The following is a 26,698-nucleotide window of genomic DNA, read 5'->3' as shown; positions in this document are numbered from 1 at the left end:
AGTGGGGCGTGCTTTCCAGGGCTGGACGTCTACGTGGGCCCATCTAGGCCGAACTTGTATGGTACCAGCCAACGCCTGTGTTGCAATCTTTTCTTCGGAAAACATCAATAAAGGGCACATGTAAAAAAGTTTAAAACCTAGAGACATAAAAACAACAGATTTATACTATGTGCCTCTAAACTACTTTGGAGTCTAGGTAAAATTCTCTCCAGACTTATCAGTGCGCCAGAAAGAAAGGTGGCTTATAATGGACCACGTGACCTTCAATTTTCCCACCGAACGTTTTGCCTCTCCTGTAATCCGGGATTCAGGCGCTGTGAGATGACGCCATCGTCTCCGTGCCAACTGATTCTTGGCTGAGAGGCTGAGCTCCTGAGCAGAAAGGTAGTTTTCTACTTCTTGCCGAGTTTTTTGCTCCTCTCTTTGGCCAGCGCTGTGTCTTCCTCCTCTGAGCATCACATACGTTCCTTCAGGATCTTCACAGTTCCGAGGGCTTTTCTTTTTTCTTTCGAAACTTCGCTCCAGCTCCGGAATTCTGGTGCATTCGTCTCCTTCCCCTTCAGCGTAGCTGCCCGGGTAGCTCTGACATTCCGCTCCGTCATCTCCAAGCTGCACGGCTGTTGCTCCCTGATTTACGTGTTTCCTTGGTTTTAGTATCCCCATTAGTCGGTCGTGCCTGTGAAGAAACCCTGAACTCCGAGGATATGTGTTTTTTGCTTGTCTCCCAACTCCTCTTCATACCATTTTCGTGGCCTTTGCACTATTAAGGGATGCGCATCTTTATTCAGACATTCGTTCAATAAATGTTACCACCCCCTGTGTGCCGACTCTGTACCTTTCCTAAGACTGAAGAGTCACTGCGAGCTTAACTTTAACAGAACAGGAAATCTGCCTTGTACTTTTCACTCCCTGACGTGTTGAAATTCAAATATACCTCTTCAGTATGTCTGGAGGCAGATAATTATTGGGGGTCTTCTGTATGTGAGGCACTATGCAAGATAGGCATTATCCCTGCCCTGCGTTGCCGTCTACGGGAGAGAGATGGTAAACTGTTTAATGAACAAACTAATTTACAAATTGTGTGCTGAAGAATTTAAAACAGGATAGTAGGAGAGAAGTTTTCTCTGAGGAGGTTGAATCACTTTAGGGTTAAGCTGATGAATCTGTTTGTTAAAGTTGTGGAGGTTATATGATATTTTAAAATTCAGTGTTAATAAAGATTTGCTATAAAATAATTCATTACAGGAATATCTAATTTGAACGGCACCAGCTCATCCTACATCAAAAGTATCTCCCTTCTGTTAAAAGTTAGGTGTGTATGTTCCAGATTTTTTCTAGGTATACAATACCTTAAAATTATTTTTCAGTGGAATGTGGTACACGTTATTATTCATTTGTTTTTGGTTCATATATATGCTTTGATTTCAGTACATACAGATTGATCCCCTTTTTAATGATCTAGTATTCCATAGGGTGAATGTGCTATAATTTATTAATGCATACTCTGAAGGTGGCTATTTAGTCATTTCCATTTTTTTAGAAGTTGGAAATAGTACTACGGACACATTTGTGGCAGTTTTGTGGTAAGAGAGATTCCTGGAATAGGTATTACTGGGCTTAAGGGTATAGACATTTTTTATTTTGGGGAGATATTTTGTATAATTGAGATGTGTTATTGGAGAAACCAGGAAGAATAACTAATGGCAACCCCCCAAAAGGAAACAAACTTAGTTTTTTTGTCTAAAATTTTTGGAAAATCCATAGAAAGACTAAGTATTCTAATTAAGAAGAAATGGGTGGGAGAGGGAGGAGGATTTTTAGTGTTTGATGTAATTGTGTAAGGCAAGAGAAATTGCTTAAAACACTGCATCAATGAGCAAGAATTGAAAGGTAGCAATGACTAAATACATCTTGGCGGTTTTTCTCTTTCAGTATCTTAAATATATCACCGACTTCCTTCTTGCCTCCATGGCTTCTGCTGAGAAATCTGCACATAGTCTTATCAAGCTTCCTTTGCTGCTTTCAGGGTTCTCTCTTTATCTTTGACATTTGATAATCTGATTATTAAGTGTATAGGCGTAGGCCTATTCAGATCTTTTCTGTTTGGGGTATGCTGTGCTTCTTGGATCTTGTAGTTTTATGTCTTTCATAAGAGATGGGAAATTTTCATTGATTATTTCCTCTATTATTGCTTGTCCCCCCTTTCCCTTCTCTTCTCCTTCTGGGACACCCATGACATGTACATTCATGTGCTTCTTGTTGTTATTCAGTTCCCTGAGACATTGTTCATATTTTTCCATTCTTTTCCCTATCTGTTCTTTTGTGTGTAGGTTTTTAGGTGTCTTGTTCTCCAGTTCCTGAATGTTTTCTTCTGCCTCTTGAAATGTGCTGTTCTATGTCTCCATTGTGCTTTTCATCTCTTGTGTTGTGCCTTTCATTTCTATAAATTCTGCCAGTTGTTTTTTCAAACTTTTGATTTCTACCTCATGTTCGCCCAGTGTTTTCTTTATATACGTCATCTCTTTTGCCATATCTTCTGTGAACTCGGTTTGGTGTTTGAATTGATTTAGCATATTTCCTTGAGAATCTTTAATTGATAGTTTTATTAAAGTGAAACAATATCTCAACTGTATCTTAATTGAGATGTAAATTTGTTCCTTTGACTGGGCCTTATCTTCATTTTTCCTAGTGTATTTTGTAGTTTTCTGTTGTCTAGGTATCTGATTTCCTTGGTTACTCCAGTCAGATTTTCCAAAACCAGAATGGGTTCAGGTCTCAGAATAGGGTTATATTCAGTTTCAAGTTTCCCTGAGGGTGTATCTTAGAAGACTCACAGACTTTCCTTTGAGGCCTGAAGCCGCTGTGCTTTTCCTAACCTACCCAGCAGGTGGTGCCTTTTGGCCTGTCACTCTCCACTGGTGTAAAGGGGTGTGGCCCCTTTACTTCTCAGTTTAAGTTGTTTCTGTTTTGACTGCCCCCTACCGCCCACCCCAGGCACTGGGGTCTGAGTTCTGAAGGGAAGGCTGGCACTAGAGCTGGGCCCCACCTCCTTCCTCTTAGGGAAGATACACCCCCTAGGGAGTTATCATCTGCATTTGAGTAGATCCTTTGTCTCTGACTCTGTTAACTCCACCTCTGTCTGGATCAGAGAGCTGGGAACTGAAAATGGCTGAGGCTCTCTCCACTGATCCACTCAGGATGAGAGAGAAAAAAGGAAAGAAAGCCCCTTTTCAGAGCCAGTCCATGGCCCCCCAGTTTTGCCCCTGGGTCAGAGAGAGCACTTGGTCTTCTGGGCTCCCTTTCCTGGGGCACAGGTGTTTTCTCGCTCTTTAAGGTCAGTTGTCTCTAAAAGCTTCTATATTTTTCTTCTTTTTTTAATTATTTTTTTTTCTGTCAACCCCACCTCCTTTCCACTGGGAGTGTCCTCAGGGTACTTTGCTGCTTGTTAGGGGTTTGTCTGTGTTTGTAGCTTGTATTCAGCAGTCCACATTTATTAATTAAAACCCCAGTTGAAGCTGGGCTGAGCTATATTCACTTGCTCCAGGACTGGTGCTTTCTCCTACAGGGAGGACTTGCAACTCAGTCTGCCATGGGGGCTCTTACAGTTCCACAGTTTTTACTTACAGATTTTATGCTATGATCTCAGACATTCCACCCAATCCAGATTGGTGTACAGTGTGTGAACAGTCATGGTTGTCCCCCAGCAGTTGTTACAGATTATTTACTAGTTGTTTCTGGTTGTTTATTAATTGCTCCAGGGGACTAACTAAATTCTACACTTCTCTATGCCGCCATCTTGCTCTGCCTAGCAGAGGATTATTTTTATCACAAACAAGAAGGTAAGCACTCCAGCACTGATGGAGTGATTCATTGATGCCATCAGAGACCTATCATTTTTCTATTTTGTTATTTGCATTTGGTCATTGTGCCAGTTCAATGTATTATGTCCCCCAAATCACCGTTATCTTTGATACAATCTTGTGTGGACAGACATATTAGTGTTGATTAGATTTTGGAATCCTTTGGGTGTTTCCATGGAGATGTGATTCAATCAACTGTGTACAAGACCTTTGGTTGGATAATTTCCATGGAAGTTTTGCCCCACTCATTCAGGGTGGGTCTGAATTAAATTACTGGAGCACTATATAAGCTCATACAGATGGAGCAAGCTTGCTGTAGCCAAGAGGGACACTTTGAAGAATGCACAGAAGCTGAGAGAGAGTAGCTGCAGATGAGAAACAGTTTGAAGATGGCCATTGAAAGCAGACTCTTGCTCCAGAGAAGCCAAGAGAGGACAAACACCCCAAGAGCAAGTAAGAGTGATATTTTTGAGGAACTGCAGCTTAGAGAGCAACATCCTGGGAGAAAGCCATTTTGAAACGAGAACTTTGGAGCAGACATCAGCCACGTGCCTTCCCAGCTAACAGAGGTTTTATGGACACCATTGGCCATCCTCTGGTGAAGTTCCCGATTGTTGATGTGTTACCTTGGACACTTTATGGCCTTAAGACTGTAACTTTGTAACCAAATAACCCCTTTTATAAAAGCTGATCCGTTTCTGGTGTTTTGCATTCTGGCAGCATTAGCAAACTAGAACAGTCATCTTTACTATGTTAGTTTTGCCCACTTGGCTCGCATATGCTTTTGTCCTCATGACCATAGTTTGCATTCCTTTCAGTAAAAAAGGAGGAAAGGTGTAGCAAGAAGGAGCAAAGATTGTCTATATCAGAAAAGTAAAGGATTTTCCCTGAACACCTGTTCCGGTTCGCTAAAGCTGCCAGAATGCAAAATACCAGAAATGGATTGACTTTTACAATGGGGGTTTATTAGTTCACAAATTTACAGTTTTAAGGCCATGAAAATGTCCATTTAAGGCATCAACAGGATGATACCTTCTCTGAAGAAAGGTCATTGGCATCTGGGGTTCCTCTGTCATGTAGGAAGTCACATGGTGATGTCTGCTGGTCCTTCTCCTGGGTTCTGGTTTCAAAATGGCTTTCTCCAAAATGTGTATGGGTGTTTTCTCTCCAAACTTCTCTGTGTCAGCCCTCTTAGGGACTCCAGTGAACTAAGTAAGACCCACCTTCAATGAGGAGGGTCACATCTCCATGGAAATAATCTAATCAACAGCCCCTACCCATAAAAGATCTGCCCCCACAAGAGTAGATTAAAAGAACATAGACTTGTATGGGGTACATAATAGAGGCAAACCAGCATAGCACTTGTTTTGCATCTTTCTTAAGTTCCTGTTATACACCTGACATTCCCAGGCTGTGGAAATACTGAAGTGAACAAAATAATAAAACATCTTGTTTTAGTGGAGCTTACCTTACTGTAACAGATAAAGAAGCAAACTATACCATATTTTAGGTGGTCCTAAATGCTAAGGGGAAACTCAAAGCAGGAAAAAGGAAGAGTTAAAGGAAAGGGTTGCAAATTAAAGTGTCAGGGAACTCTCACTAAAAATGTAGCCTCTGACCTGGAAAATTTGAAAGTGCAAATAATCGTGGAGATATTTGGGGAAAGAGCCAGCCAGAGGGAAGAGCAGGAACTTTCCTTTCCATGTTCAGGATAAGACAAGAGGCGAATGGTGTTTGTATCCGTGATGCAAAAATACTTATACCAGAAGAAGGTGGCATAGAGAGGAGTGGAAGTTTAGTCCACCTGGAGCAACTAATAAACAACCAGGAACATCTAGTAAATGACCTGGAATAACTGCTGGGGGACGACCGTGACTGTCCACACATTGTGCGTCAGCCTGGACTGGGAGGAATGCCTGAGATTGCAGAGTGGAATCTGTGAGTAGAAACCGCAGATCCAAGCTGGGAGCCCCCTTGCCCCATGGCAGCTCAAATGACAAACCCTCGCTGTGATAGAGAGCAGCACTCTGAACAAGCAAATATACCTCAGTCCAGCGCCAACTGGGATTTCAATTGGCAAATGTAGACTGCTCAATGCAAGCTGCAAATCCCCAACAAGCAGACAGAGGCTGTTAGTGAGGACTCACCTTAAAGAGCCAGGGGACTTCTCTGTCTCAAGAGGGAGAGCCCAGAGGACTGGGTGCTATCTCTGGCTGACTGGTGAAACTGGGGGCCATGGACTAAACCCTGAAAGGGGGCTTTCGGTCCCTTTTTCTGTCAACCTGAGTGGCTCAGTGGAGAAAGCCTCAGTCAGTTTCACTTGCAGTGCTCTGACCCAGACAAGGGTGGAGATAGCAGAGTCAGAGAAACAAAGAAACTATTTAAATGCAAATGAAGTCTCCCTGTGGGGGGGGGTATATTCCCTAAGAGGAAAGAGGTGGTGCCCAGCTCTACTACCCACCTTCCATTCAGAACCAGACCCCAGAGCCTGGGGGAAAACAGCCACAGGCCACACCTCCTTAGACCAGTCAGGAGCTACAGGCTGACAGGCACCACCTACTGGGCAGGTTAGGAAAAGCACAGTGGCTTGAGGCCTCATAGGGTGCATCAATATTGTAAGACACACCCTTAGGGAAACCAGGCACTGAATATTTCTTCCTTCTGGGACCTGAGCCTCTTCTGGTCTGGGAAAACCTGATTGGGGTAACCAGGGAAACCAGATGCCTAGACAACAGAAAACTACAACCTGTACTAAGGAAAACAAAGTTATGGCCCAGTCAAGGGAACAAACTTACACTTCAACTGAGATACAGGAATTGAAACAACTAATGCTAAATCAAATCAGAAATTTTAGGGGAAATATAGCAAAAGAGATGAAGGCTATAAAGGGCATAATAAGGTAGAAATCTAAAATTCAGAAGAACAACTGGCAGAATCTATGGAAATGAAAGCCACAACACAAGAGATGAAAGACACAATAGAGACATACAACAGCAGATCTCAAGAGGGAGAAGAAAACACTCAGGAACTGGAGAACAGGACATCTGAAAACCTAACACAAAAGAACAGATAGGGAAAAGAATGGAAAAATATGAGCAACGTCTTAGGGAATTGAATGACAACATGAAACATTTGAAAGTATGTGTCATGGGTGTCCCAGAAGGAGAAGAGAAGGGAAAAGGGGCAGAAGCAATAATAGAAGAAATAATCAATGAAAATTTCCCATCTCTTATGAAAGACATAAAATTACAGATCCAAGAAATATGATGTACCCCAAACAGAATAGATCTGAATAGGCCTACACCATGACACTTAATATAATCAGATTATCAAACATCAAAGACACAGAGAGAATCCTGAAAGCAGCAAGAGAAAAGTGATCCATCACATACAAAGGAAGCTTGACAAGACTATGTGCAGATTTCTCAGCAGAAGCCATGGAGGCAAGAAGGAAGTGGTGTGATTTATTTAAGAGAAAAACCGCCAACCAAGAATCCTATATCCGGCAAAACTGTCCTTCAAATATGACGGAGAGTTTAAAATATTTTCTGACAAACAGACAATGAGAGAGTTTGTGAACAAGAAACCTGCACTACAGGAAATACTATAGGGAGCACTACAGACAGATTGGAAAAGACAGGAGTGAGAAGTTTGGAACATAATTTTGGGTGATGGTAGCACAGCAATGTAAGTACACTGAACAGAGATGACTATGAATGTGATTGAAAGAGGAAGGCTTGGAGCATGTGGTGGGACACCAGAAGGAAAGAGGAAAAATAAAGACTGGGACTTTATAACTCAGTGAAAGCTTGAGTGCTGAACAATTGTGATAAAAGGCACAAATATGTTTTTTTCATGAGGGAGAACAAATGAATGTCAACCTTGCAAGGTGAATAGAGAGGTGTTGGGGAAAAATATAATCAATGCAAGCTAGAGACTATAATTAACAGAAATATTGTATTATGTGTCCTTTAATGTAACAAAAGCAATATACCAAAGCTAAATGCATATAAGAGGGCGGCATAAGAGAGGGGTATGGGACTCTTGGCATTGGTAATGTTTTCTGACTCTTTATTCTACTTTAGTTTAATGCTGTCTTTCCTTTTGGTGCTTCCTAGTGGTCATGTTTTTTTGCTTGTTTTTTTCTCTTTCTTTTTCTTTTGTCTCTCTACCTTCTTTGACTCTTCCTACTGCTTTGTGGAAGAAATGGAGATGTCCTTATATAGATAGTGGTGAGGGTGGTGAATACATAAATATGTGACTATACAGGGAACTATCGAGTGTTTACTTAGGACAAATGTATGGTGTGTGAACAAAACCATCTTAAAAAGACAGGCTGATGAAGAAACCTTGAGGGCACTATATTGAGTGAAATAAGTCAGACACATAAGGACAAATATTGCAGGATCTCACTGATATGAACTAATTATAATATCTAAACTCATAGGCATGAAATATAAGTTAACAGGATATAGAATGAGGCTAAAGAATGGGGAGCAGTTTCTTATTGTGAGCAGAATGTTCAACTAGGTTGAACTTAAATGTTTGGAAATGAACAGAGGTGATGGTAGCACATTGTGAGAATAACGAACAGTGCTGAATGGTGTGTGAATATGGTGGAAAGGGGAAGCTCAGAGTCACGTATGTCACCAGAAGGGAAGTTGGAGGTTAAAAGATGGGAATGTATAAAACAGCGAACCTTGTGGTGGGCAATGTCCGTGATTAACTGTACAAATATTAGAAAACCCTCACATAAACTAGAACAAATGGATGACACTATAAATAGAAGTTAATAATACAGGGGCATATAGGGAAAAATATACCTATTGCAAACGATATACTACATGCATTAGTTAGGGTTCTCCTTGGAAACAGAATCAATGAGAGATGTCTCTTATTATCAAATTGTAAAAGTGACTCACGTAACTGTGGGAGCGCACGAGTCCAAATTCTGCAGAGCCGTCAACAAGCTGTCAACTCCAAGGAAGACGTCCGACGAACTCCTCGGGAAACGAACCGACAACTTTGACGAACTCCTCAGGAAACGAACCGGCAACTTTGACGAACTCCTCAGGAAACGAGCTGGCAACTTCGATGAGCTCCCCAGGAAAAGCTTCACTGAGCAGCTGAAGAAGAAGTGAAGGTTCTCTAACTGTCCGGCTTATAAGCCTCCAACTGATCACCCGGACCAAATCCAGCCAATTGCATTCTCTTACTGTGGAAGCACGCCCCGTGATGAGTCATCAGTCAGCTGCAGTCAATTGACTGATGATCCGACAAACCAGCCCGTTGGTTTATTAACCAGCCTCAAATAGCCTCACAGCAATCGTCAGGCCAGTGCCCGCTTGACCAGACAGCTAGGCCACCTAGCCAAGTTGACACATGAACCCAACCATCACACTACAGTTAGTAGTATTTTAACGTTCTATCATGCACTGTAACAAATGTTCTATACCAATACTATGAGTCAGCAATGGAGGGGGGGAGTGGTTAGGGGTATGGGAGGATTTCATTTTCCTTTTTTTGTCTATTTCTTTTCTGGAGTAATGAAAATGTTCTAAAAATTGAAAAAAAGATATTAATTGTGGTGATGGATGCACAGCTATATGATGGTACCAAGGGCAATTGATTGTACACTTTGGATCTTTGCATCATTTTATGGTGTGTGAACAATCTCAATAAAAAGAAAATACTTATACCTATCATCACAAACAGGATACATAACAATTGCAGCACCTCAAAAGAATCCCCAGTGCTCCCTGATCTCCCTTTGCAGTCAGTCTTTCTCCAGTCCTTATCTCCTGACAATTACTGATCTGTTCTTTGTCCCTATGGTTTTGCCTTTTCCAGAAAGTCACATAAATGGTATATTGTATACGATCTTTTGAGTCTAGCTTCTTTCATGTAGCATAATACATTTAAGAATCGTGTTGTCTTGTGGGTTAATATTTCTTTTTTTTTTTTAATTGCTGTGTGATATTCCATTGTATTGATATTAGTTAGTTTATTCATTCATCTGTTGAAAGATCCCTCCCAGTTTTTAGTAATTATGAGTGATACTGCTGTAAACATTCATATGTAAGCTCTTTCGTGTATGTTTTATTTTTCTAGGATAAACACCAAGAATTAGTATTGCTGGGCCAAATAGTAAGTATATGTTTACATTTTTATGAAACTGCCTAATTTGTGTACTATTTTGCATTCCACTAGCCATATACGAGGGTTTTAGTTGCTCTACGTCTTTGTGAACATTTGGTACTGTCAGTGGTTTTTAGTTTAGCCGTTATTATAAGGTTCATAGTAGTATTTCATAGTGATAATAATTTGCATTTTCCTAATGACTAATGCTTTTTAGCATCTTTTCCTGTGTTTATTTTCTATCTGTATATCTTTGGTGAAGTGTCCAAATCTACTCATTCTTTCATTGGGGTGCTTGTTTTCTTATTGTTGAGTCTTGAGAATTCTTTATATATTCTGGATGGAATTCCTTTGTTGCATATGTCAATTGCAAATATTTTCCCCCATACTGTGGCTTGTCTTTTCATTCTCTTAATAGTGTCTTTCACAGAACTGAAGTTTTTGATTTTGAATTTATCAATTTTTTCTTTTCTTTTTTCTTTTTTTTTTTGGATCATGCTTTTCGTGTTGTATCTAAGAACTCTGCCTTACCCAAGATCATGAAGATTTTATCCTATGTTTTATTTGAAGAGTTGTATCTGTTAATTTCCTATTTTCAATTTCATTGATTTCTGCTATAATTTTTATTATTTCTTTTCTTTTGGTTTTTTACATTTAATTTCTTCTCTTTTGAGTTTCCTGAGGTGGAGATACCATTTTACACCCATTAGAATGGTGGCTATTAAAAAATAAATAAATAAAAATAACAAATGTTAGAGAAGATGCAGAGAAATAGGAATACTCATTCATTGCTGGTGGCAATGTAAAATGATGTAGCCAGTGTGGAAGACAGTTTGGCAGTTCCTCAGAAAGCTAAGTGTAGAAGTGCTATATGACCTGGCAATCCCATTGTTAAGTATGTATCTAAAACAATTGAAAGCAAGGGCTCAAACAGATTGTTTGCACACTGATGTTCATAATAATATTATTCACAATTGCCAAAAGATGGAAGCAACCCAAGTGTCCATCAACCAATGAACGGATAAATAAAATATGGTATATACATACAATGGAATATTTTTCAGCCATAAAAGGTAATGAAGTCTTGATACATTGCAACACCGTGGATGAACCTGGAAGACATCATGTTGAGTGAAGTAAGCCAGACACAAAAGGAAAAATATTGTATGATCTTGCTGATTTAAAACAATTAAAACAAGCAAACTATAGAGTCAGAATCTAGACTTTTAAGTTACCAGGGGACAGGATGGGATTACAGAATGGGAAGTGTTCTGGTTTGCTAATGCTGCTGTTATGCAAAATACCAGAAATGGATTGGCTTTTATAAAGGTGGTCTATTTTGTTACAGAGTTACAGTCTTAAGGCCATAAAAGTGTCTAAGCTAAGGCGTCAACAATAGGATACTTTCACAGAAGAACACTGATGGCATGTGGGACACCTCAGTTAGCTGGGAAGGCACATGTCTGGCCATCTTCTCCCAGGTTGTGTTCCAAAATGGCTTTCTCCCAGGATGTTTCTCTCTAGGCATCTGGGGGATTCTCTTAGTTTCTCCCAGGCAAACTCTGGAGTAGAAAAGCCTACTTTCATTGGCCATCTTCAAAGTGTCTCTCTTGGCTGCAGCAGCTCTGAGGTCCTTCTGTTTGTGAGTTCTTTTATAGGACACCAGTGATTAAATCAAGACCTGCCCTGAATGGGTGGGGACACACCTCCATAGAAATTATCCAATCAAAGGTCTCACCCAAAATTGATTTAGTGACATATCCATGGAAATACTCAATCAAAGGATTCCAACCTAATCAATACTAATACCTAATACATCTGCCCCCACAAGATTGCATTAAAGAACATGGCATTTTGGGGGACATGATACATCCAAACCAGCACAGGAAGTAAAGGCTTAAAATGGTTCCTATTTGGAATGATAGAAATGTTTTGGTAATGGACGGTGGTGATGGTAGCACAACAGCATTTGGAGAGAAAAGGGCTGCCACAAAGGCTCTTAGAAAGGGTTGGACTCCCACTCTCTCAAGCCTCAAGGATAAAACTTCGTTTTATAAATGACTCTCAGACTTTGAAATCTACTGGAGTTTGCCCTGTGGGTTTTAAGAACTGTTTTGGTCCCTTAAACCCTGTTTTCTTATGGCAATGGGAACAGCTATCCTATGACTGTCCCTCCTTTGTATTTTGGCAGCAGATAACTTGTTCTAAGTTTCATATGTCCAAGGCTAAAGGGGAATTTTGCAGTAGGACAGACCACACTGTAACTGATTTTGATAGGATCTTGTACTTACCTATTGTTGCTGAAATTATTTAAGTTTTTGTGATATTGTGATGGGATGAATGTACTTTGTATATGAAAAGATCATGTCATTTTGGGACCCAGGAGTTGGGATGTGCTGGTTTGGATGTATTATGTCCCCCCAAACACCATGTTCTTTGATGCACTCTTGTGGGGGCAGACATATTAGTGTTCATTAGGTTGGAATCCTTTGAGTGTTTCCATGGAGATGTGACTCAATCACTTTGAGTGAAATGTGTGATTGGGTAATTTCCATGGAGATATGGACCCTGCCCATTCAGGGTGGGTCTTTATTTAGTCACTGGAGTCCTGTAAAAGAGCTCACAAACAGAAGGACCTCAGAGCAGATGAGAGTGACATTTTGGAGAGTAGCTTAGAGAGACATTTTGGAGACAGCCTTTGAATGCAGACTTTTCCTAACGCTTTGGAGATGCTAGCCCAGAGTTTGCTCGAAAGAAGCTAAGAGAAGACAAAAGGCCCCAAGAGCAACGTTTTGAAGAATGCACGGGAGCTGAGAGAGGAGCTGGAACACAACCCGGGATCAGCAGATGACAACCATGTGCCTTCCCAGCTAACAGAAGTTTTTTGGATGCCATTGGATCTGTTCCGGTTTGTTAATGCTGCCATTAAGCAAAATACCAGAAATGGATTGGCTTTTATAAAGGGGGTTTATTTGGTTACAAATTTACAGTCTGAGACCATGAAAATGTCCAAATTAAGGCATCAACACAAGTATACCTTCAGTGTAGGAAGGCCAATGAACTTATACACAGAAAACTACAAAACATTGCTAACAGAAATTAAAGAAGACCCAAATAAATGGAAGAGCATTCCATGTTCACAGACTGAAAGATGGAAATATCGTTGAGATCACAACCCTACCTAAAGCAATTTATAGATTCAGTGCAATCCCAATCAACGTTCCAACAACTTTCTTTGTAGAAATGGAAAAGGCAATTATCAAATATATATGGAAGGGTAGGGGGACCAGAATTGCTAAAGCCATCTTGAAAAAGAAGAATGAAGTTGGAGAACTCACACTTCCTGATCTTAGAACTTATTACAAAGCCACAGTAACTGGCACAAGGACAGACATATAGACCAAGAGATTAGAATGGAGAGCTCAGAAATCAACCCTCACATTTATGGCCAACTGATTTTTGACAAGGTGGCAAAGACCACTCAGTTGGGGAAGAAACCATTTGTCTGTTTAACAAATGGTGCTGGGAGAAATGGATCTACATTTGAAAAAAAAAAAAAAAGTAAGGAAGACCCCTATCTCACACCATATACAAAAATCAACTCAAAATGGATCAAAGACCTTAAAATATAAGAGCTGGAACTATCAAACTCATAGAAGAAAACATAGGAAAGCATCTTTAGGATCTTGTGTTAGGCAGTGTTTCTGAGACTTTACGTTCAAAGTACAAGTAGGAAAAGAAAAAAAATAGATAAATGGGACTTCATCAAAATTAAAAACTTTTGTTCCTCGGGGAATTTATTTTGAAGGTAGAATGACAGCCAACATAATGGGAGAAAATATTTTGTAATCACATATCTTATAAGGGTTTAATATCTAGAATATATAAAGAAATCCTTCAATTTAAAGACAAAAAGACAAACAACCCAATGCAGACATCTCTCCAAAGAAGATATACAAATGGCCAGAAAGTACATGAAAAGATGCTCATCATTATTAGCCATCAGGGCAATGTAAATCAAAACCACAATGAGATAACATTTCACACTCTTAGAATGGCTGCTCTTTCAAAAACAGAAAATAACAAGTGTTTGAGAGGATGAGAAGAAATAGGAATACTCATTCATTGCTGATGGCAATGTAAAATGGTACAGCTGCTGTGGAAGACAGTTGGGTGATTCCTCAGAAAGCTAAGTGTAGAAGTGCACATATAGCCTGGCAATCCCCCACTAGGTATATACCTAAAACAATTGAAAGGAGGGACGCAAACAGATACTTGTACATTGATGTTCATAGTGGCATTATTCACAATTGCTAAAAAATGGAAGCAACCCAAGTGTCCATCTACTGATGAATGGATAAATAAAATGTGGTATATACATACAGTGGAACATTATTCAGCTGTAAAAAGGAATGAAGTCCTGATGCATGCAATGCAATGGATGAATCTGGAAGATACCATGTTGAGTGAAGTAAGCCAGATACAAAAGGACAAATACTGTATGATGTGCTACTTTGAATCTGTTACATATCCCATATGAAGCCATGTTCTTTAATGCAATCCTGTGGGGGCAGACCTATTGTAGGTGCGATCTTTTGATTAAATTGTTTCCATGGAGATGTGACCAACCCAACTGAGCACAGGACCTTTTTGATTAGATTATTTCCATGGAGGTGTGACCCCACCCATCCAAGGTGAGTTTTAATTAGTTTACTTGCATCCTCTATGAGAGGATAAAAGGCAGAGACATTTTGAAGAGAGCTGAGACATTTTGAAGAGATTTGAGACACTCAGAGAGAAAACACCTCAGAGTCAACACAGACCCAGGTGCCTGGAGATTCAGATAGAAAGACGTCTGGAGGTGCTAAGCTAAAAGATGAAATCCAGAGTTTGCCCTGGAGAAGCTAAATGAGAATGCACATATACTTAAGGAGAAAGCCACTGGAATTAGAAGCTGAAACAATGCATCTCGGCAGCAAAGGATCAGCAGATGCCAGCCACGTGCCTTCTCTGCTGACAGATGTTCCAGACACTATAGGCTTTTCTTCAGTGAAGGTATCCTCTTGTTGATGCCTTAGTTTGGACACTTCTATGGCCTTAGAACTGTAAATTTGTAACCTAATAAATTCCCTTTATAAAAGTCAATCCATTTATGGTATTTTGTATAATGGCAGCTTTAGCAAACTGAAACATATGAGCTCACTGATTTGAAACAATTAGAATAAGCTGCTCATAGGGTCAGAATTTAGACTGTAGGTTACCAGGGAATGGGGTGGGGATAGAGAATGGGAAGTAAAGGCTTAAAATATACAGGGTTCCTATTTGGCATGATGGGAATGTTTTGGTAATGGGTGGTGGTGATGATAGCACAATGTTGGGAATGCAAGTTAACAGCACTGAAATGCATACCTAAATGTAATTAAAGGGTGAAATGTTGGATTGGTTGTATTGGAACAGAATAAATTTTTTTTAAAAAGTCCATGGAACTACACTACACAAACAATAAACCCTAAGTTAAACCATGGAGTTTAATAATAATACAATTATAAAAATGTGCTATAATCAACTGTAGCAAATGTTCCACACCAATGCTAGGTATTGATGGGGGGAGGGTAGTTTATGGGACTCCTGTATTTTATGCATAATTGTTCGGTAAACCCACAACTTCTCTAATAAAGAAAAAAAAGAATTATAAGTTTTTCCTAATTTATACCAGAACAATGTGTTAGAATGGTTGAACAGAATGTTGTAACAGGCAAAGAGGAATATAATTTTAGAAAAGGTCCCATTTATCAATATGGGTGACCTTGCTGTAGATTCTGGACTGAATGTGGTAACTAGAGCACCTGGGAGTTGTTTTATTTAGCTTCTCAGTTGATTGATTGAAACCTGGACTCAGTGGCAGCCCAGGCTGAACTGTAGGGCAATAGTTTTGTGCACAGTGCCCTGACAACAATGCGTGTGTCCACATAGGCAAGCTTGACAGCAGTTTAACCTGTCTTTGCAGAATACCTTGTGATTCCTGTTGGAGGAATAATTGGGATATAAGCAGCTTGGTGAGTAGCCACTACACGGCAGTTTTTAATCAGTCTCCTTGTCTTGTGGTTGACTATCACAGGCCATTTCTCATCTCATAGTTTAGCACAGATTTTCTACCTCTCTCTCCCTTGGTACAGCCATAGTAAAAAAAAATGCTTGGTTGTAGTTGAAAGTTAACTTCTTAGTGATCTGTGCCACCTGCCATCTGGTACTTCCAGTTCACTGTCATCCTGAGGGACTAGTGACATGGAGTATGGATACCATGCTGATCTATTTTTGCTGTGTCAGTAACAAACTCTGAATCCATTTGGGTTTCTTGTCTCTTTCCTGGCTGAATTTATGGAAGTGTGGCAAGCCAACCTAGCAGCTGCAGTAGTGACCTTTGTGTCACTATAGCCACTGAGCTGAAGCTTAGAGGTTGCTTGACTGCTTGTTATCAATGATGAGTTTCCAGAATTACTTTGATATATAATGTGGAAAGAATTTAAAGACAGATAAGAAGTTTTCAGTGGATTTATCATGTGCAAACCCTTCAGCCACTTGACTAAGTTCTCTGGGCATGCCCATATGACACTGTGCACCAAGGGCTTGGCAAGGGGATCATTGTTAGCATTGAAAACTTCTGTAGTGGATGTCTTCTGTAGACTTGGCTCGAAGGTCTCTGAAATGAACTCCTACTTCAATGGGGATAATGGTTTCCCAATGTGGCAGAAGATAAATGGCAGCATTTAACATAGATTACCATGGTTACTTTCATAGGCAGCAGAGCTGAAGTGGTAATCAGACTACCTTGGCCCACTATGTTCTCTATGGTGACTAATTAACTATTGTCTTCTTATAACTATTTCATTTAGGTCACCCACTAAGTCTGAGTTCATCTGTATAACCAAGAAATCTCTAGGTCTTTTGAACAGAGGCTTAATTTAAATTACCTAGTTCTCAAACTTGGGTTTGAGATAAAAGCCTGTATCTCTCATGCTCAAACGTGTTCACTCTCTGGGTCTTCTTGAAGAAGTACCTAACCATGACATCACAGTACCTGCTAGCCTTCCTCTTTGCCTTTCCCACACTTTTCCAGGAAAATTGTGCACTGAGAAAAAGAAATACACAGAGTTTTCTGGGAATATTGGTACTGGCTCTGAGCTATTTTTAATCTCTAGTGATCCATAAAGCCACTGTTTTCATAGACTTGACTTGAGGGCCAGTGACCTGAATTTCAGTTGGGGGTGGAGAGGGGCAAGGGAAAATGGATTTCTGGGTCAAGTCCATCTTACAGGGGCCGGCGTGTCCACAAACGTATTCTGTGGTTATTTTCCCAGTTCCTGAATTTATTGTTGGAATATATACTCAACAAATGGCAGAACCCATATTTTGGCTCCTTGTTCCATGGAGGGTTGAGTATTGAGGAAGAAAAGGCTGAGTGGAAATTTCTGGATATCTCTCTCCCTTCTAAAATAAACCAAAGCAAAATTGCATCCCCCACAGGGAGTCCCAGATATTGGTGCCGCCATTAAAGACTTTCTAATCATATGCCCATTATCTTATGCAACTGCTAAAAGAGTTTTAGAGAATAACAGTGGATATGATGAATTATATGAAAAAACATAAATTCTTATTAAAAGACATAAAATTGGAACAAATGGAAAGGCATTTTGTGTTCTTGGATTGGAAATTATATATTATAAAATACTAATTCCCCATCAAATTAATATGTAATTTAATTGGGATTGGACAAAATGATCTGGAAGTTTACTTAGGGACATAAATACCATGGAACAATCAACAGAAGTAAGAAAAAAGAATAAGAAGACTTTCCTTACCAGAAATCAAAGCATATCACAAAGTCAGTGCTATCATAGAAAAAGACAGGTTTATTATTGAATTATAATAATGCAGAGGATCTCAGATAATATATGACAAAGCTGGTAGATCAATTCAATGAAAAAATGACCTATTTAATAAATCTTGCTGCCCCAATTGGCTAACAATTGGAAGAAAATAGAAATAGACTTACATTTTAGGCCATAAATTCTTGATGGAATGATTAAGTAAGTGTAAAATTAAAATCTTTCAAGAATGTCTAGACTGCCATTTAAAATTTAGGGGGAGAGTAACTTCATTAACTAAGGCTGGTAATCCTTAAGCCATAAAGAAGATACAGACACATTTAGCTTTATAAAAATAAAAGAAAGAAGCTTTATATAGCCCAAACCCATAAAATTGATAAATAGACCTATGAAAGATCTGGAAAAAATGTGTAAGCCAATAACAAAGGGTTAATATAACAAATATATAGAAGATCTTTTTAATTGATTAAAAAAATCCCAAACAACACAAGGAAAAAAAGACAAAGAATATTAGCAAGAGAGAAAATCCAATGGTCCCCGCACACATACATGTATATATTTACTCAAATTGATTAATAGCCAAGGAACTACAAATTCAGGCAAGAGTGAAATACTACATTATGACTCAACTGTCTGGTAACAAAGATCTATACTTTTGCTGATGGGGACATGGGAAATGTATTTCTTTTCACTTATTTCTAGTGGGATGTGAACTATTACAGACTTACTGAAAGCAATTTGACTACATCTATTAAATTTAAACCTCATGCATATACTGACCCAGCAATCTGACTTTGGGAATCTTTTACATAGGAAAAAAAACATAAGATTCATACATAAAGGCCATACGGACATATAAAAATGGATATTGATTAAAGCATTGTTCTTATTGGCAAAAAGAAAATGGAAATAAATGAATGCCCAACAATAAATAAGTTGATGAATATTCCACTTAATGAGGTATTATAAGTCATTATGGACAATGAATTAGAGCTATTTCAGATGGCTTGAAGAAAGTTCATGGTGTATAACTGAGTGACAAAGCAAGATTCAGAAAAATGTATGACTGTTTTTGTAAAACAGGCAAAATGAGAATTCTTTTCCTTCATATTTGCATGTATCTAGATCTATGAAGAATTATTATATGAGTATTAAAAAGATATGGTTGTTCAGAATTTTCTTCTCCCTGAAACTAATTTTGTCCCAATTATTCTCTCCAAAAATTAAATCTGATCAAGCCCCTAGTTAGAAAATAAAAATATCCCAGTTTCCACTTGCTCACAGCCATCAAGACTGGTGTTAAGAAGTATGATTTAGTACTAGCAAATGCTCATTAATTATTTGTTGAATATTGAATGAATAAATTAATGAATGCGTGAAAAGAAGATATGGTTGGTTAAAGACTAGGCTGTTAATGGGTGTTATGGGGTGGGGGTTGGGTGCAGTCAGAAAAAGAAAAAATTAAATACTTTACACATTTTAAAAAGGCATGTGTATGATCATATTTATACATTTAAATAAAATTATGCATATGTGTTTGGATACACATATAAGGAATTTAAAGAGAAATTCCTTTAAATTAGTGTTTAAATTTAAATTCCTTTAAATTAGTGTTGGAAACAAAATGAGATTTTAAACAGTGAATGATTTAAAGTAATCTATTAAAATACAAATTGGCTTGGATTCAGATAAAAGAAATTAGCTCAGCTACATATATTTACAAAAGACGTAGCTAAGACAAAGATACAGAAAATCTGAAAATAAAGGCAAGAGAAAATATAGAAACAGAAAAATGCATAAACGAACTCGAAGTTTAGTAATATTTAAATTAGTATAATTCAGGGAAAAATCTTTTAAAGGAACAAAGAAGTACTTTTATGCTGTTAAAAGATACATTCTATTAAGAAGATATGAATCATGAGCATTTAATGATTCAACATCATCACAGTTTCAAACTACATAATCAAAGACTGGATGGCAATTAAAGGTGAAATTGACAATCACAAATTAGCTGATCCAGTAGTCAAAAAGTAAACATGTAGAGTGTTTCAGTAACACAATCGGATTGGTTTAATTGGTCCAATGGGCAACACGCTTTTTAGTCCAAGCGCACATGGAATATTCATGAAAGCAGTCCATAACTTTGACCATGAAGGTTATTTAAGCAGATTCTTAAAAGCATATGCCATGCACGCCATGTAAGAAATTTAAAACGGAATGCTAAAAGAACAATGAAAAAAACCAAATTATCCATTTGGAAAATTAAAAAAAAAATTCCTCAAAATAACTGAAGTTAAATTATAAACCAAAATAGAAATAAATGGGAAGAGCACTAACTTACCAAAATTACAGAGAAAGCAGTATTCAGAGGAAAATTTATCTTTAAATGACATTTGCCAGAACACAAAAAAGACTGAAAATAAGTTAAGCTTTCGACTTGAGAAGCTAGAAAGAGAATAACAAGATAAATCCAGTCTATGGTTCTTTCCATATATTCTACTAGTACTTCTTATTAATGAAATAGTGATTCCTTTGGGTTTTTTTTTTTTTTTTACTCTCTATATTTATCAGGAAGAAGTTCTCTTAATTGAATAGATCATCGTGTCGCATCTGTATCATACAGAGAAAGCCCTGCTTATGAGTTTTACTTATATCTAAAATTTAAGAATTAAAGCAAAGACTTTAATATCTAATGTTGCTGGATCTTGTAGCTAAGAAGTGGCCATTAAGTGGCAGAAGGGTCTGTAATGAACTGTTCTTAGGCATCTTTAGGCTTCAGGAAGCAGTTTGAAAGTGGGGAAGCCATTGCTACTTTGCATAAAGACCTGTTCCTGTGGGGGGCGGGAACATCTGTGTACATTGTTACAATTAGGAAAATATTTTTATTTACAGTATGAATTTTTACAGTACTTCTTTAGAATTACTATTTTTCCTCAAGAGGGCTGTGTGTGTGTCAGTTCCCCCATGATTTTGTTCATGTGGATTGAGGAGCTGTTATTTTGAACCTCATTCTGGAGATCTTTTATTTTTCATAGCGCTCTGTAACTTCATTTTTAAAAACAAATCAATATAGCATTCAATGAAATCGGAGCCACAGTCTGCTTTCTAATTTTATTTTTTTGAATGTTTGCGTGAACAATTTTGAGCAAATAGACCCAGTGCTGGTGTTTTTACTTTTGATTGGACATCTGCTTGATCTCACTTTGCATCCATCCTGGTCCTTCACGCTTCCTTTAGTTAACCCTACTCCTCCCCAACACACACTACATTCTACTCTGCTATGGAAGGGCCCTATGATCCTACACTTTTCCTCCTTTCTTTGTCCACTTCTTCCCTACATTGCATAGCCCCATCTCAGAACAACAGATCTCAGTAAAATATTAGGAAGAAGGCCTGAAGTTTAATGAGTTTCTCTGCCTGGTTCCTATAGTTTCTCTCCTACTTCCTTGGGCCTAGTCATCATCTTTTCATTTTTTAGTTTTCCTGGAGATTTGGCAGTGATTTACTGGTTAATTTTGACTTCAGAACTCTGTAATCTCAAATTCCCCAGTGTCAGGTAGTAGAAGATCTAAGCTACTAGATTATTCTCAGTTTGACAAATAAATTATTTTCTCATAAACTCATAGATATTCAAGAGGCAAAGGGATTATATTTACAATGGGGAAAATGCACGATGAATCAGTGGCTCCCTATGGCCAGTAAATTAAAATCCAGGCTTCTTGGCCTGGCAGTAAAGGTCTGCCACCAATTGTCCTTATTTACCTTTCTTTTTTTCACCTCCATGAACTTTGATATAGGAGTGGTCACTCCCCTCACCACCACCAAGCATTCCATGACTATTCTAGATCTGTTTCTTTCTTGAGTGTTACTTCTACTTGAAATGTTTTCTTGCTTTCGTGCTGCGTTTAAAAATCCTTTCAAGTAGCCGTAAAATTTCTCAGTTCTCTTCCATGAGCATTCTCATGCATCTTCCTACTTTCTGCTCAGAACATGTAAAGAAATTGCCATCCAATTATATAGTAGCTCTTGAGTTGTTGACTGACCTTAACATTTGATTTTGATTTTGCCCTTGTCTTGATGTTCACAGATCTGTTTTTTGAGAGCAAGAAAATATATTATTCTTCTGGATACAATGCAATGCTTCCTGCATTAATGGTTCCTACTTACTATTTATTTATTGATGGTTCGTTAGTGTGAGAACAGACACTACATTTTAGAAGTCCTTAATAGGATTTGCCTGATGTGATGATGACTTCAGAATTTACTATTTAAAAACTTAAACTACAATTGCAATTTACAGACATGCCACATGGCGGCAGCAAAGGTGCATCATTGTTTTTGCATTATACTTTGTTTAGCCAAAATTATAATTATCTTATTAGCAAATTGAAAAATACTTTTAATTTCTATCTAATTAATAAGTATAGTTAGTGGAATGTTGTAGAATCAGCATATTGTAATATAAAGAGCTGCAAAAAGGTTGACGGATATTTGTTGATATATAAAAGTACCTCTTGAGTCTCAAATTACTAGAACTCCTTACTGTTTTTGACTGTCAGATTCCTCCTCCTTCACTGTCTTATTCTTCTCTTACATAAAAAGTTTCACGAGCACTAAGATGCTCTTTTGTGACATTAGGGTTTTGAACTTGGGGTCATTAGAGACTCACAGAATGTTATTGTGCTGTGTAGAATGTGGACCTATACAAATTCCAGCTGTTGATGGTACACGTAGTCCTTTTGCAGACAGGCTTCTTTTTAGGCATGATGCCTAAATTTAATTTCCATGTGTAAAGTCATACTTAAAGTATGTAAACTGAAACAGATGTTAGTACTCTGAGAATGCATTTGGTGCAGGAAGGAGCTGTTCCCTAGCCTCTTCTTCCACCCCCACTTTATTTTGAAAACCCTTTTGAATAGAAAAAGGCCTCTAGAGAACCATCTAATGCCTTTGACCCCATTAGCTTGTAGTAATTCATTCCTGGGAAACAGTTGCCCCAAATAAATGTTAGTTTCTGCTCTAAGCTTCTTTCTTAATAAAAATATAATTTTCTTTCCTTCCCTATAAGCTTCAAATTTTGCTTAACTTTTTGAAATTTATTTTGCTAAAGATTAGCAGCAATCAAGCCAGATGCATGTGCCACACCTATGTACCTTTTTGCTACTGTGGTTCCAGATATTAAAGTACTATGTTGTGAAATATGTATGTGAGATATTTTGAAAGTCTTGCAATATCTGAATTATGTTGGTGATGGTTCATAGAGTTCTAACCATGTGATAATTTGTGCTTCCAAAAATTTTCCAAATGAAGTTCTTTTCTTTTCTTTTTTCCTTTTTTCCTTCCTCTCTCTCTCTTTTTCTTTTCAAAGCAATTTTTTGAGGGCCTGCCTCAGGTACTATGCTGGGCTCAAAAAGATGATTAAAACATACATTCGTCTCAAGAAACATTCAGTATAGCTTAGGAATGAAACACATAGACAACAAACCATAATATAAGAGCTATCAAAGGGCAGAGAAAAATTATCTGACAGTTCAGAATAGCTAACCCATAATACTGAGGAGCTGAGGAAGACTTTTCAGAAAAGGTGATATTTCAGCTGCGTTTAATGATGGAGGAGAATTTCTCTAGGCAGTGAAGGGGAAATAGAATTTTCTGGGCAGCAGAATGGAATGAGCACGAATATGATTGGTTTATGGAATATGCAGGACTTTGGTATGGTTTTCTTATAGATACATGGGGGAGGAATTGGGTGATAAAAGTAGAAAGAAAGGGTGAAGTCATATTTAGTCATACTTAAAGGTTTGGCAATATAAATGCAAAATAGTTCTTAAATTAAAAATTAGTAACTATAGTCTTAAAGTTCTTCAAGGTGATAGATATGTGACAATCATCTGTGCAGTAAGAATTTAGATAGATATCATAATATCTGATGTTCTTAAAGTTAATGAGTTAATGTATCAATGAAATACATCAATCTACTTAAAATTAAGGCAATTCCCTTATAGTTTCATAATTTTTGATTTATTATATAAAACTGAAAAAAGCATCCTTTAATTGTTCTTTGTATTTAATCATTCAAGTCCAAAGACTTATAACTTTTAGATTAAGAAACAAAGCTTTAGTAAAAAATGGTGTTGATTTGTGATAATAATGTTATGTTGGTAATTAATTGGTAATTTGGGCAACTCAGATGACTAAATGATAGCTTCAGTATGTATTAAATATATCTAGACAGTATTTTCTTAGCAATATAAAACTAAGTTCAAAGTGTATATGGAGAAACTTGTGTTCAAAAGATAAAATTTGTGTTTAATTTTGTCTAACTTTTACAATCACTGATGGAAATGTTTCAGTAGCTTTTTTGCTTTTTAGATACATGGTACTATATTTGTATTTTTTTAAAAATAAGTTAAATTTCCCTGGGTTTGGTTTTTATTTTATTCTCAAGTCATACAACCTTTGGTATTGACAGTAAAGTCTTGGTTATATGAAAAAAAATGATGTTATTTGTTGGGACATATGTGGCTGTCTTTAAAAATATTGTTGGAGAAGGTTTAGCCTGAAGATGTTTTATATGTCTTATTTTCTATTGGATCAGAATACAGCCTACTTCTAAAACGAGAGGGAACCATTCATGTTACATGCTTCCATTTAATGCCTTACTTTGAATTCCCTCTATATTTTTCAATCTGAGTTATAATTATAAAATAAACAGATTCTAAGTGCTCTACTTTCCATTTTAAAGTTTCCATCAAACTGTGGTTTGGGAGTGGAAGAAAACTATTGTGACATTCTTTAGGTTTCCCAGTCTGCCTGAATAGTGTTATAAACAGTACAGCTTCAGTGATTTCATCTTATCACAAATAAATCCAGGTGTTTGGAGGGGTGTTATAAAGATTGCATTTAAAATTTTTTTACATCAAAATAATTATATTTTTAGAATTAAGTGAATATTTTAAAGGAATTAAGTGGTTGTTTTAATCTGAATTTCCTTATTATCATTGGCTTCCCACTTTGCTTCCCCAGATAGAAATGGAAATCTTACTAACATTTATTTTTAAGACTTCTCAAAGAAAATATAAGGAGAAACTAGCAATAATTTCCTTGTTCCATTAACTCCTTACAGAATACTGTAGAACAACGCTAATTGAGCAGTAAGATTTGCATTTCTGATTGGCTAGGGCATATGTCCTAGCATTAAGAGTGACTTTATATGTGTATAATTCTATTAGCTGAAACTACCGTGGGTCATTTTGAGTGTAATGTTTTGTTGGAACAAAAGTATACCAGAGGCTTTCAGGGAAAAAAAGAGAAGAAAGTATTAGCTATACTCAAGAATAAATGCCATGAAGTGAAAATTTTATAAATAAAACCTCAAATAAGGGAATGGTACTCTGGGCTGATTTTCAGGTAAATTACTACAGTCATAATTAAATTCTAAAGGACAGGTGAGCACTCAAACCAAGGACACCCCCAGTATTCTACTTTCCTTTGATTGTTTCCAGGCTTTGTTTCTGCAGCCAAAGTCAAGGGGACCAGTTGAATAAATAATCCAGTTCATTACATCAAAATAACTGAGAGACTCACAAATATACCTGGATAACATGATTAATTGATTGTGCTGTGAGTTACAAGTAATGCTGTTCATCACTGCATGCCACTGTGGTTCTATTGTACATGAGGTGAAGGGAATAATAAATAAAGATGGTGATTGTATCTTGTGTGGTTTCTATCCAGTGTCTAGAAAGATGATGTAAAGTAAGGCTGATGGTAAAAAAGATAAATTAGTAAAAAAAGTAAATTAGTATAAATATCATTATGTTTTTATTTGTATTATATATTCTAATTTGAAGTATGACTATTAAAGGTTACTATGGTCACTGAGTTTCATTCCTTGGGTTACTTTCCTTTTTATCGTTTATATCCTGTGGTCTTTGGACCAGTATTAAGAACTAATAGTCTGATGTTTTTAATAGTCTGATTTGATAATGTAGTATGACAACTCTATTTACATATTATTGCTATCTATGCACTTTAAACTCAGTCTGTCTGAGAGGCAAACAGCAAAACCACACATATGGCTAGGAACTGTAGCTTATATACCATGGTCTGTTAATGTCTGTGAGATAGAGTCAATTAACTTTATCTTCAACTTTGGCTGTATCTTCTGATCCCAGCTAATTAGTATTACTTTTACTCAGACTCATATTCATTTACTATTGTTCCTCACTAAAAAGGAATAATGGCTTTCTGGCTTTGAAATGGGTCCTTTGTGCTAAATAATTGGCTAATACACCACAATTTCTTTTAAACTCCAGATATTTGGGTGGATTTCATCTTGATCTGTAAATCAAGCACATGAATCTGGGTGAAGGGTGCTAGGTAAGCAGAGCCAGTCAACTCAGTCTTGATACTTGATACTTTCATCATTAAAAATATATATTGCATCCACAGTAAAAGATCCTTTGTCTGCCGTAACAAGATCTGGAGTTTAGATTGCTATTACAGGAAAGGCAACCTTAATATTTTTCTTTCCCCAGAAAATGAAAAACAGAGAAGCCCTCATTTCCTGACTACATGTCAACTGTTCCAAATGTCTTAAAGCAAAGAAAATGGAGCCTGTGTTTGTTCAGTACAAGTGCCAGTAAACATGTGTTGTCTTGCTGCAGTATTCCTGTGAGTTAATTTATTTTGTTGCTTTAGAAAGAAATTCTGTTTCCCTTAAACTTATGTCTTAGGTTAGGTGATTCATAAACAGGGGAGTTAGAAATGGAATCAGTCTCTTGAGCCTGTTTACATTCTTAATCATACACA

General features: G+C 37.5%; 1 long non-coding RNA gene across 1 annotated transcript; it reads left to right on the top strand.

Annotated features, from left to right (window-relative positions):
- Position 1: 1 nt before the first annotated feature.
- LOC119544907 lies at positions 2-26,488 on the top strand. The gene is made up of 4 exons (XR_005218958.1): positions 2-384; positions 9,972-10,007; positions 16,006-16,054; positions 26,425-26,488. It is a non-coding gene; the product is annotated as an uncharacterized LOC119544907 (long non-coding RNA).
- Positions 26,489-26,698: the final 210 nt, after the last annotated feature.

The sequence above is a fragment of the Choloepus didactylus genome, chromosome 9, assembly GCF_015220235.1.
Source record: "Choloepus didactylus isolate mChoDid1 chromosome 9, mChoDid1.pri, whole genome shotgun sequence".
Classification (NCBI taxonomy): domain Eukaryota; kingdom Metazoa; phylum Chordata; class Mammalia; order Pilosa; family Megalonychidae; genus Choloepus; species Choloepus didactylus.
The sequence above is the reverse complement of the archived record's forward strand: the minus strand, read 5'-3'. Positions and strand labels throughout refer to the sequence as shown.